The 13672-nt window shown below is 33.4% G+C and overlaps 2 pseudogenes; one reads left to right on the top strand and one right to left on the bottom strand.

Annotated features, from left to right (window-relative positions):
- Nucleotides 1–495: 495 nt before the first annotated feature.
- On the top strand, nucleotides 496–1781 carry LOC120119675 (annotated as a pseudogene).
- A 229-nt stretch (nucleotides 1782–2010) lies between these two features.
- On the bottom strand, nucleotides 2011–5421 carry LOC120119679 (annotated as a pseudogene).
- Between the last annotated feature and the right edge of the window lie 8251 nt (nucleotides 5422–13672).

The following is a 13672-nucleotide window of genomic DNA, read 5'->3' as shown; positions in this document are numbered from 1 at the left end:
GAAACATTTGTCATATATTCAAGTACAAGGCTATAATTCATTGTAAGGTATGAGGGGTTTTTTTCTAACATATTTACAAAGACGAACCCTTTATGTATATATATATATATATAAAGATGGAACTTATACACCAACCCTTATATGCGACTTGATGTAAGCATACCAACATTGTAGGTAGTAGAATAGCATGGCATGTGATGCAGATTTGTTATTTCTGATCGGCAAAACTCCACCAAGTAAATTAAGGGTTTTGCAATAGTAATACAGTAAAAATGCAGATCTAAACCTCAAACCAAACCCCCAACCGACGCTTGTTAAAATCAAGTGCACGAAGTTCTTGCTTCTCAACGACCCTTTCTCTATATAATAACAACGGTACCTTTTACATTTTCACTACTTGGAATCAGCAATCCACAACTCCCTTTGAGCTTATTCTAAAAAAATGGCATTGAACATAATATATATACAGCAGCATACGAGAAAACTCAGTAACGCTTCAATTGAAAGAAAAACATGGGGAGTGAAGAACCACAACAAGGATTCTCGAAGATGGTGAACCCTGGAAAGGCTACAATCCTGGCTCTCGGCATGGCTTTCCCTCATCAGCTTGTCATGCAGGAGTTTCTGGTTGATGGATATTTTAAGAACAACAACTGCGATGACCCTGATCTCAGAAGATAACCCGACTCTGTAATACCATGAAACTTCCATCAACTTTTGATTCATTTTTTTGGTCTTAAATGAAAAACAAATGCTATTAACACGTTTCCATGCATTTTGGCTATTGACAGGCAAGACACTATTGTTAAGACAAGGTATGTGGTGATGTCGGAAGAAATCCTGAAGCAGTACCCTGACCTTGCCATTGAGGGACTCCCCACTGTGAAGCAGCGATTGGATATCTGTAATGATGCGGTGACGGAGATGGCCGTTGAAGCCTCTCGAGTTTGTATCGAAAAATGGGGTAGGCCGATATCGGAATTAACTCACTTGGTGTACGTATCCTCGAGTGAAGTTCGGCTTCCTGGTGGTGACCTTTACTTGGCAAAAGGACTAGGACTCAGCCTCGAGACTCAACGTGTATTGCTCTATTTCATGGGTTGCTCTGGGGGTGCAGCTGGCCTTCGTGTAGCAAAAGACATTGCTGAAAACAATTCTGGAAGCTGGATCTTGTTAGCTACTTCTGAAACTACAATTATCGGTTTCAAACCGCCAAGTGCAGATAGACCGTATGACCTGGTTGGTGCAGCACTTTTCGGCGATGGTGCTGGAGCTATGATCATTGGCTCTGCTCCAGATTTGAGCATCAAGACACCCCTCTTCGAGCTTCACACTGCAATCCAGAATTTCCTGCCCAATACAGAGAAGACGATCGATGGGAAACTTATGGAAGAGGGGATTCGTTTCAAGCTTTCCAGGGAGCTTCCTTAGATAATTGAAGATAACGTTGAAAGTTTCTGTGAGAAACTGATAGGAACTGTTGGATTGACTGACAAGGACTATAACAAGATGTTTTGGGCAGTTCATCCTGGGGGACCTGCAATCTTGAAGCGAATCGAAAAACGACTAGATTTGTTCCCACAGAAACTAACTGCCAGTAGAAGAGCTTTGATGGATTATGGAAATGCTAGCAGCAACAAGACCGTGTATGTGCTGGAATACATGATAGAAGAGAGCTTGAAGAAGGAAGAGAACGGAGAAGAGAGTGAATGGAGCTTGATTTTAGCTTTTGGACCAGGAGTTACTTCGAGGGTATTCTTGCAAGAAACCTGACGATATAAGAATAATGTCGTCTTATATTTTAAAAAAGTTGCATCTTTTACCATCATATCATACTGAAAATCAACTCCCCTATGCAATGGGAGACCTTAATCAATTCATGTTTCACAAGGAATCTATGTGAAAAGTTCAAACTCTTAATCTACGTGATCACATCTCTTTCCTTATATTCTGTGAAAGTGAAAATTTGTATGCCTATATAAGAGAAAAATACATATCACATTTAGGAACAGTATATAATAATTAACTTCATATAAGCTGAAGATTAGCGTTCGACACCGAAAATTAATCCATCTATGCAATGTTTTTATAAATAAATATCCACCCAAATCTTCAGCACCCCAAATTTACAAACAATCCGCTAATTTCCAGTCATACGAAATGTGTCCCGAGAAAAAGCAGAACTTATACAATGATACAAGTTAGAACTTCCTTCCCACAGCGAGCTCGTCAACCAAAGAAAAACGCATCTTCACTTATACTACCAGAGGGAAGACGGAGAACGAGCTGCCCTCCAAAGACACTGCAAAACATAAAGGAATATATAAGCAAACATAAATGACGTTAGGTTAATTATGGTATTTAGTTATACTTGTATACCACACATTATAATGTGAATGTAACCAACCTCTTGATATAATAGTAACAGAAGTCTGCTAAAATGAAAGTTTGGACAATTTCCGATATAAGAACCATCGAGGGCCACAATCCGTAACCCAGGGCTACCAGCAAATGTCCTCGACTGTCTAAAACCTGTTGAAAGCAGTAGGAATGAATTAATATCATAATGTGATTGCCCTTGTAAAATTCACAACACTGCTCCAACCAGCATCATGCAAAATTTTCCCCTCCATGCAGAACTACTTATGTTAACATAGAATGTAGCTAATTGAAATGACATGAATGAACATCTAGAACTTATCTTGAGCAATATGCAATCAGTTCAACCTTCAGGATCATTATTCATCAAGCAGACTCAAGTTGTCTATTATTTCCAATGTTCTAAGAACCGGAACGGTGGTCAAACTGGTTAGATCACCAGCTTCCGGTTCAACAATAATTAATTGGAAAAAGAATTAAAAATAGTTCAATTGGTTGAACCACCGGTTTTTTACCCCAGTTTCCATTTTTAATGGTTTCACAATTTCCGATTTTAACCCACCAGTTCAACCAGCTGGTCCAATCCAGTTCTGACTAGCACGATTATTTAAGAAGCTGACAAATTTTACCAAAAGATTACTGTACGTCAATTTCAAAACTGCTGAACTTTAATAACAAAATTAACCGAAACCAATCACATTCAACTTCAGAGCACAAGATCAAACCTGGAGAACCCAGTGAGCACAGCTGAGGAATCTTGCAACACCCAGTGCAAATACATAATGAGCTGTGAAAGGCTCAACAATCTGAAAGCACAAAAAATAAGATGAGTTGCAGATGAAGATTACTAAATGTTTATCTAGCATTTAAGTAATTTATACCTTAGTATTTGCATCACTCGCAACTGGGGTAAAACTGAAACAGCTTCTAGATACACACAGAATGCACAGAAAATCCGGTTCACTAGATTATGAGATGTTGAGGGGTGAATAAGTAGAGCCAATACTGCACATGGGACAAGCTGCATTCAAATTCAAATGTCAGGATATGACTCCGGAACATGTTCAGAAAAAGAATCCACTTGAGCAACAAAGAAGATAATTGTGCAGTTAGTATGTGCCCGTGCATTGCAACACAAAGAAGTCAGTAATTGTCTTCAATTGGTTACATGATTGTATCCATAAATCAAAACACGAAGGATGAGGTACAAGGTGACTTTTATGGTGGAATTAGAAACAAACAGCAATAAGAAAATTGAAGACCAATAATAACTCAATAGACACTAAGAAGACTACCCATGATTTAAAGAGCAACATGTGGAGGGGGGTAGATTTCATATTTTTCAAATTTGTAGATCTGCACGCCAATGGAAAACACCATCATGTAATGGAGAATAACATTAGCAATCTGCCTCTGTAAGCAAGGGTAGCTGTTTCAAGTTACATACACCTTCGTTGATAGAGAGGAAAAGCACAAGCTCTACTGCAAACATAACCATCTCGACTACTAAAAGATGAAATACAGGAGAAAAAACTGGTAAAATTCACTTCTAGATCCAGCAATACATAAGACAGGGCCGCATATATAGTTACATTTAATTGCAAGTAAAGAAAAAGTTGATAAGACGGAAAGAAAACTCACAACATAATATAAAGCAAAGTTGTCCTTCTCTTCCATGTAGCTGGACTTTAGTTTGAAATGTATCATATAAATAACCCATAAAGTTGTAGCCAATGTGGCCAATCAAGTAGGGTATGGATATCATATTCCATGACAAAGCTACAATAAAGTCTAACAGCTAAAAAGATAGCTGTTAGTTCCTGGGATTTAAGCGATAGTCCTGCAACCATTCAATTTTTTATTGAATGAGAAACCCAATAAAAACTTTCTTCACGTATTTAACCATAACCTAGAGCTAATTAATTCATTCATTTATGTAGTGTAAGGAGGTGACCAAAATTAACAGGCACGCAACATTTTAACATCAAACAAGTATTATGTAGGCTAGGATTTTCACATATGTGCGTGAGAGAAAAAAATACTTTCACACCAAAAACATCTATTTATCAATCATTCTTGCAATACAACACTTAGGGATAAGTAAAACCCTAAAAATAGCAAAGGCTACTCCTGCAGAAGAATTACCATAGGATAAAAACATACCAATCACATAAAATTCATGAAACTAGTGAAGCAAACAAAAAGTACTTATATAATCTAATTCTAGGCACCACAGATAAATTTGAAAACCCTCAATAAAACAAAAAATCCATCAAAGCCTGCCACAAGAGCAGAATGTCCTATGAAGTCTGAACTTCTCCAACAGCAGTATAACTCTTCCACTCCTTGGTAATGATAGTTGAGAATAATTAGGAAAAACATTAAACTTTATGCATCAGGAATTACAATTAAAGTCACCAAACAAGAAATTCTAAATCAAATGGAAACCAAGCCAGAAATTCAACCAGACGCAGCTAAAAAGCAAAAGTCTACCATCACTAGGCACAAAGTTGCCAAACCTAAATCAGTAAAATGTTGCATATTGATTGCCCTTCATGAGTTTTTTGAATTGCTAAATTGGGGGGGGGGGGAAGCACCCACGTATTAATTTTAGCTAAAAAAACCATTCTAATAACAAAATCTAGAATTTCTGCATTAAGAAACATAAAAACTAAAGCTTTATTCGAAATTACCAGCACAAGTCTTCTCCCTTGTGAGCTTATAGATTAGGACAGAGATTCCGATGGAGTGGACAGCCTCAGCGGCAACGAAGAGGTTGTCATGGTCGTGTACGATGAATCGAAGAAGAACAAGCGCCGCCATCCCCGATATGACCGCCAGAAAAGCCTTCACCTTCGGCGGCTGTCGTCTCACCCACATCGACACCGCGTGGATCGGCCTATGATGTGTCCTCATGTTTATATTCTTTTTTTTTTTTTTCCTTCCCCGGAGAGAAAGTGTGGGAAAAATTTTGGATTTGGGGAAAGTGGATTTTGTGGATTGCTAATGCAAGTCTTTTGGGGGGTCGACGTCAAAGTTATGTTTTCATTGCACTGATCTAAATCTTAATTTTACGAACAATAAATTAAATTAGATTATTTTATTTATTTCTACGGGGTTTGCAAGATGGATCAACGGCGAGAAATAAGGATATGGGATATATGATGTTTGGCGACCCAAAAAATAAACTTATTCGGCCTAAACAAATGAATGGGTAAGGTTAAGTATATGCAAAGTGTTCAACATTATTAACTTTTTTATTTAAATATATCTATTTAAAAATAATTTTCTATTTTAACACCAATTGACAATTATTTTTTAATCTAGTATATGTTTCGGTCATATGACAAAAGTGTATCCTGCACGACATGTCTTCTACATGGTAATAATATATGATTGTATTGGACTAAAATAAAAAGAAAAAAAAAGGAAATATATATATATATATAGTCTAAAAAGTAAACTTACTTGGTCGATGACACTCAACTCAAATCTCACATTATTTTTTCAAAAGAATTTTATTAGTTTTATTAAAAATAGAAAATATTCAGAATTATAATAAAAATTTACGAGTTAAATATAAACTAAATTATAATTAGAACATTTTCCTATAACTATTAACATAAAAATTAGTCGCCTAGATCACACATGGACCAAAGAAGTAAAATGTTAAAAAACCTAACTAAAATGCTCGAACGAAATAAAGATATAAACAAATATGATTGCATCGACAAACGAACTATAAAAGAGGTGAAACTATTGAAAGACCACCAACAAATTATAAATCAGAATCAAACGACGTGAGAAAACTATCCAATAACACAAAATGTGTATCCAAATCAATATGAGAGTCTAAAGCAAGGAATGTCGGCATAATAACAAATAAGCGTCATCTTGATTAATCATGGCGAAGTCAAATCCAACACTGAGAAAAAAATAAACGAAAAATAACGGTCAAACAACTTAAAACTGCCAAAAGATAGATAAAAATGTGTCGCAAAGTTAGACACATATGTGCCACAAAGTCAAGGATAAACGTGTCCTAATGACATAATTATTCTTATTAAAAAACTAAAAGAAAAATTAAAAAAATAAATAGAAAAGATAATAGACTATCGACAACCAACAACAAAAACGGTGACATCGCCGACTAAATAAACTCAAAGAAAAAAAGTTGATTTAATATATAGAATATGACACATTGTAAAGAAAAAAAATAAAGAAATGGAAGAGAGAGTGGGTATGTTTAGTTTAGTTTACTCCTAGTTAAGATACCGCGAATCTCACATTATTTATTTACGTAAGTTTTTAAGTATTTAGATATAACTTTTTATACATGCATTTATGAGTTATTGAACATAAGTTTAATATACTTGAGTTACTACCACTACCCACTACGTAACTCGTCCTCATGCTAGTATAATTATTTTTATTCGATATATTTTATGCATATTTTTTAATAAAATTTGTATATATTTTTTATATTTGTTACCTTTATTTTTTAACCCAACATTAGAGATTTAATTTTTGTGTGTCATGTAAATAAAAGACGTTATTTATAGAAAGCTTCTTTCATGTAAGAAAGTACATTTCACTTTATAACATAAAAATATGTCGAAATAAAAATTAATTTAGAATGAGTATAAAATTAAAAAATACTTTTAAATGAGATAATCCTAAATTTGAACGCAAAAAATATCATATATATATATATATATATATAAACGTTTAATATCAAATAATGAGAAATTATTTATAATATATATTATCTTATATTTTCTCAAAATAATAAAAAAATACTTACCTTATCACTTTCCACCCCTAGACGATTTTTTTGTTATGTTTGGGGATGGTAACTCGTGTGAATATAGATAATTTTAAATGTATAAATTTGTTTTAATTATTTATTATTCACGTTAAATTTAAATATTGTTTTTTCGTTAACTATTTGAATTTAATAATTTCATAATCAAGAGATTAAAATAATACTTTTATCATAAAATTTAGTATTGTATCAATATTTAAATATTTTTATGAAAATTTGATTTAGAGAATAATATTTAAACTATTTTTATTACTTTACTATTTTAAAATTTAAACTATTTGTTTTAGAGATCCCTTTTATCATTTAAGTAACTTGATTTGTGCATTTAAATTATAGTTCTAAATATGTATTTAAAGAGTTATTTAAGTTCTAATTATGTATTTAAAGAGTCGATCATATGCTAATTTAATGCAAATAACTAGCCATTCGAAAAAAGTAAAACTATTTAAATAATATTAATTTGATTATTTTTTTCTAGCATGAATCAAACGATCTCTTAATGGTTAATAGATTTGTTATTATCTCTTTAGACTTTGAGTTCGAGCACCACATATGTAAAATGTTAAATTAAGATTTTGATGTAACAATAAATTGTAAAATTAATTTTGAATTTAATCGAATTTGTCAAAAATTCACAAAAAATAATTCAAAGTACAAATTAACTTGATTTTTTTAAAAATATTTTCTAACTTAGTCAAACCTTTCCAAAAATATATTTGATCATGTTCGTGCTTTAAAGTTGAGTTTCCAATGTTTTTTGCTCAAATGATCGATTTTGTAACCCCCTCAAACCGATATGGATAACTCGATCCGATCTGGAGTGTCACATTAGGGCCACCGGAGTGACCCACTGTAAAAATCTCAGAAAATTTAAAACTTTTATTAAAACATGTAACTAACAAATTGATTTATCATTGTTCAGAAATAAAACATGTTTTCATACTCGTATATAAAACAAAATATAATTACATGCCCCCTAATCGCATGTACCATACTCTGTAAGCAACGCCGGAAGAACTCCCTTATTGATATCGATAACTGCATTGGTACAATTCTTTTAACTTGCAATGATGAGTAATAGAGTGAGCTTCGGAAAGCTCAGTAATACAGAACTACCTGATAATGTTAAAGGACATGCAGATAAATGGAAAGCCATAATTTTCTTATTGAATCAGACGTATACAAATTTTCAGAATAATCTGAGGTTCCACTGGTAGTTCATCGAATAGAATCCATGAATATCTCAGTTCATAGGAAGCATTCATAGTATCACATTTTTAGGATATCGAATAGGATGTCTAGTGTGTTCCAACAATACAATAAAATCATAATAGGTACAATAAACGAGTAACAGTTCAGTAAATCATCATAAAACCATAATGAAGTTTCACTTTTGAAACTCGTAGTTTAAATCCTTTCATGTACACCATCCGCAGTTCCTCAGAACTACGTCCGTAGGGCTACCTTAAGCACACAGCAAAAAGGAATCCTACATAAGGATAAGCTTTTGGACTGTAGGGCTTACTCTAAGCACACAGCAAAGAGGGCCAACCTAATAGAGCATCTTGGGGCTCGTGAGCCTACCCAAGAGTCCATTAAGTCCGTAAGGTTTACCAGCTTGATCAGAGCTATACTTCCGTAATTCAATCCAACCTAAAATCAGTATTTCAAAAATACTATGCAGTAAGCATAATTTCCATAAATCAGTAAACATCGTTATCATATTAATGAAACCAATAGTCATATATCAGTCATTATCCATAAACCATCAATAAAAATAAATCATAGCTTTCAATGTACCATATTTCAAAACAGATAAAATAATTAAATAGTACTTAGGGAACACACTAGAGGATCCAAGTATTTTTCAGAGGCATTTTGTAATTATCGGTAAGGATAACATGAAGCTCGTACAATTTGATCGGATTCTAAGAACAAGGTCCTATTGGAGAGAATCGATTATTAACCGATCTAATCAGACATTTAAAGTTGATACTTTAGAATTCCACTATGATTCATGTGCATCAGGAAAGCGTTCCAGAATGCCCAGAGTAATTTGAGCTAATAAAGGAGAAACGAAGCTTCAAGACATTTACAATCCATGTTAATCGATCGGTTTATCGAACAATTCGAACTGAACAAGCTTCTGAACTAATGCATGTCGACCCGTCAATTTACTGCCTTTTCAGAGTATTTACTTTTAAATACCAAAATTCTTGTCCATAAATCATCTTCGTAATCATCGCTGAATAGATCTTCCAATAGTCTTTATTTCATTTCCATATTTCAACGATATCAGGAAATACATACGTACTTGATTCATGTTTTATGACCCATAAGGATAATTCATCATGTAAGTTCAACAGTGTTCCCAAACTCATCAAATCACCTATTTAATCCATAGTCATTGAGGTTACTCAGTTCGTTTATCAGTCAAGTCTATCCCGATTACTTTAGAGCTTTCCAGATAATCTAGACGTTTCTGAATTTCATATATATATATTGTACTTCCGTTTAATTTAATTTGGTCTTCGTGGTTGATTTGTCTAACAAATATTCATTTCTTATTATCGAATGCGACCTAGAGTTGAGTTGAGCTAAGTACTTTCAAAATTATCATTGAACCACACTTGAGAAGACGAACACGCATTCAAGTAACATCTATACATTTCAGGTACTGACATATACACTAGCATTGATTGCTCGGCTTAATATGTGATCCATAACTTTTAAGAGCAGTACCATATCCATGTTTATTTGGATTCCTTAATTAATCCAACACTTCTACTAATTTTAGGTCATAAGGGTATTTTGGTCAATCTGGTGCCCAGTTTTATTCCATTCTTTTCAGAGCTCGAGGATATTCAATCATTCCTGAGCTTGGTAATATTCTTGAGTCTTTTTCATTATAGGGGTATTCTGGTCATTTTACAGATCCAGTGTATTTCAATTCTTTCCTTTAATTCTGTCTTATTATTTAATTCTAACTTATCATTTATTCCAGACCTTTCAATAATTCTGACAAAAGAGCACCCTCGATAATTTATTCTTAACTCGAAGATTTTCAGATCGATTGTCTTCTCAGATGTTACCCACAGGTTATCAGAAATTTTATGTACAAAGACAAGATCTTAACAATTAAATACGTAATTCATTGAGTTAAGTACAAATCCTCAAAGAACTTTCTCATTCAGGGTCAACTCGAGCTATTTTTACCTTTCAAGGGCATTTTCATAATTTCTTAACCAGATGATTTCGGTATTAACTCTTAACGAGCATACTTATAATTTAAAGATCCTATGGTTAATTGTTTCCTCGAACATTCTCTGATCTTGAAATGATTCCTTAACAGACTTCTAGTATCTTGCAAAATCCCTATTGAGGTTAAAAACCAGTTATCCATAATTTCCAAGTAAAACTAACATTTCTTATGCACATCAATAAAGTTATCAGATCAATATGTCTTTTCAGATTTACTAATCCACTTCCAGGGACAATTCTAGTCATTTTCCAACATAAGGGTAATTTCGTAATTTTACCTAATCGAAATTATCATAATTTCTCATATAAGTACCTTTAACATTTAACCTTTGATGATATAAAATATAAGTTACAAATCCAGGGTTGATTTCTTTATCACTTATCACAAACTTGTAATTTAATTCTAACAATTCCTCAATCTCTTATATTAGTCATTCGATCCGTATTCAGTTACAGAATTTCTACCACATTCATATTGAGTGAATAAATTATTCAACTCCACAAAAGTGACCAACGTTATCTTATTCATGCATTTACAAATATCAACATGTTCCATAAAGCATAAAGAGGTAGTAAAGTATTACCTCGATTTTCATGCCATACTGATCGACCATTTAAACTCCATTCGAACGTCCTCGATACATACAGATGGATCGGAAGGTGCTGGGTCGAGATTCCAATTTTTTTCTCTCACGAACCCGGACCATAAAATATACAAACTTGAATCCAATATATTTCCCCTTGTGATAAAAATTATTATTAGAACTAACTTAATAGTTTGGGAATCCAAATGATAAAACTAAAACTTTTAGAGTCGCTAAAATATTTAATAACTAAAATCAGGTACTATATCGAATTAATTTAAACTTATCATAGCTTGATTGAAATTTATTAAAACTTAAGGACAAGTTAACCTTACCAAACATAGAGGACTGAAACTATGATTTGCTCATCTTACTATTTCTACACCCCACAACCACGTGAATTTCAAAAGAAATTATGAAACCACTTCTTCATTTCACGCAACCTTCCACCATTTCTATATTGTTTTCTTTATTATTCTGTGTTGTTAATATCTCTCGCAAGGATATTCCAACGGCTGATCATCGGCTTCCATTTTCTGCCGGTGGACACCACATCGGCCGTCGTCGCTAATCGTCAGTCGAAACCCAAATTATACAATTTGAATCACCTCATTTCCTATCAGAAATCCAGCCTTTGATCATCGGTAATATTTATAAATAGCTACAGATAATGGAATTGTACTCGATATGGAGCTCACATCGTCGATTGTTGATACTGTTGGAGCTCAACTAAGCCTGGTGGTAATTTGCATCTCAGCTACTGTAATGATGTTGATCAAAGGCTGATGTGGTTTAACGATATGGCTCAGGATGTTTAGCTTGATAGTCTATTAGTCCGGTCGATCTCCATTATTTCATTGACCTGCAGATCTAGGTTTCCTTAATTTACCATCCATGAGTCGAATGCTTTCTTCAATTAGAGTTTCTTTTGGGGGAGAGTCTGCACATCCATTCTCCAGAGGTAGCAACAATTCAGTTTCCACATGTTGGCTGGTTGTTTCAGATGCAGTAGCTGCTTTCTTATTATTTAAGGATGTTGAACGTGAAGGTGGTTTAGCCAACTGTGAAGGAACTTTTGAAAGCCTCACATCTTCAACTACTTTCTTTTGGTGTTGGCTTGAAGATGTGCTCGATGACGGTTGCTTAGCCCCGGAGTGTGTTGATTGTGCTTTACTAGTTGTTTGAAGGTTCGACCCACCAGAGGGTTGGGAAATGGAGGAGGTTTCGACAAACCCAAAAACATGAAATTAATGGTCCATAAACTTCCATAAGTGGCAGCTGAGGAAAGCAACAGAGATGAAGTGGTTGCAGTGTCTATTTTCATTCCTTGAACCCACCAACAAATAATCCCCATAAAATAATTAAATATTGAGCAATGATATGAGGCTACTCAACCACTGCAATCATCATCCAACACTACATTATTTTATAATTTCATTTGGACCATTCTGCTGGAAACAATGGTGGATACTAGCTGAAAATAAAAGCTGGAAACAATGGATTATAGCAATGCCATTATCATAATTTAATCCCATCACACCCAATAATTTGTCCACTTCAGCCAAACTCATTATCCTCCATTTGTTTAATAAAATAATGGTCTAATAAAACAATTATTTTTCAACCAACTTCATATTTAATCTATAAGAAACATAACCCTAAATTAGGGTATTACAGATTTCTTAACAAACGGATCGATCCTCTTGAAAAAAGATCGATCCCTTGGATTCCAATAAGTTTTGGATCGATCCCACGAGGAAAATGATATATCCCTCGATGAAAATGATTGATCTCTTTCTTGCAACGGTCGATTGTATGAAAAATTATCAATCCCTTTTACAAAATGATCAATCCATTGTGCATTAAATGTTGTTTTTGATTGTAAATAACGACTAATAATCCACAATGATTCCAAACGGTTAAAATTTATGGAGAATGTATAATTGAAGGTCAAAACATACCAAGATCAACAAGAACCATATTTAACAATCATACTAATATTAAATAAGTCTTTGTACTTAATTTTTTAATCTTTTCATTGTAACACGCTTGTGAGCTACATTATTCATTTTTGATCAAGTATAATTTGGGTGAGTGCTTAAATTGTGCAAACATATTTGCCTTGTGAGGTTTTCTCAATTATTTGCTTTATTCGTAATTCCTCTTGTAGAGAGTATAAGCAAGGTTTTGGATATAAAATTTGTGTGTTGTTGTAAGGTTACACCTTATCCTCAAAGGTTATCAAGTCTAGTGGATTTGATAAATTCTTAGTGTAGATGTTAAGTAGTAGATGTAACCTTGGTTTAAAATTGAACCATTCTAAATCATTGTGCAAATCTTTCTATTTTTCGATTGCTTCCACAAAATTTTTAAAAGGTTGGTTCACCCCTCTTAACATATTTCGGTTGTTCGTAAAAGTTAACACATACATATAAATATTGTTATCAAATAATTGATAAACTTTAGATAAATATTATTTTATATTATTCTAAATTTATAAAAGAAATATCGCCTTTAAAACTCATATTTAATTCTATATGAAAATTTTATTTTGATTTATTTAAACTACAGTCTATATAATCACATGTGAGTTGATTCACATGATTAAATTATTTGTTTATAG

The sequence above is a fragment of the Hibiscus syriacus genome, unplaced genomic scaffold, assembly GCF_006381635.1.
Source record: "Hibiscus syriacus cultivar Baekdansim isolate YM2019G1 unplaced genomic scaffold, ASM638163v2 tig00110332_pilon, whole genome shotgun sequence".
NCBI classification, from domain to species: Eukaryota; Viridiplantae; Streptophyta; class Magnoliopsida; order Malvales; family Malvaceae; genus Hibiscus; species Hibiscus syriacus.
This window is presented reverse-complemented; position numbering and strand designations above follow the sequence as displayed.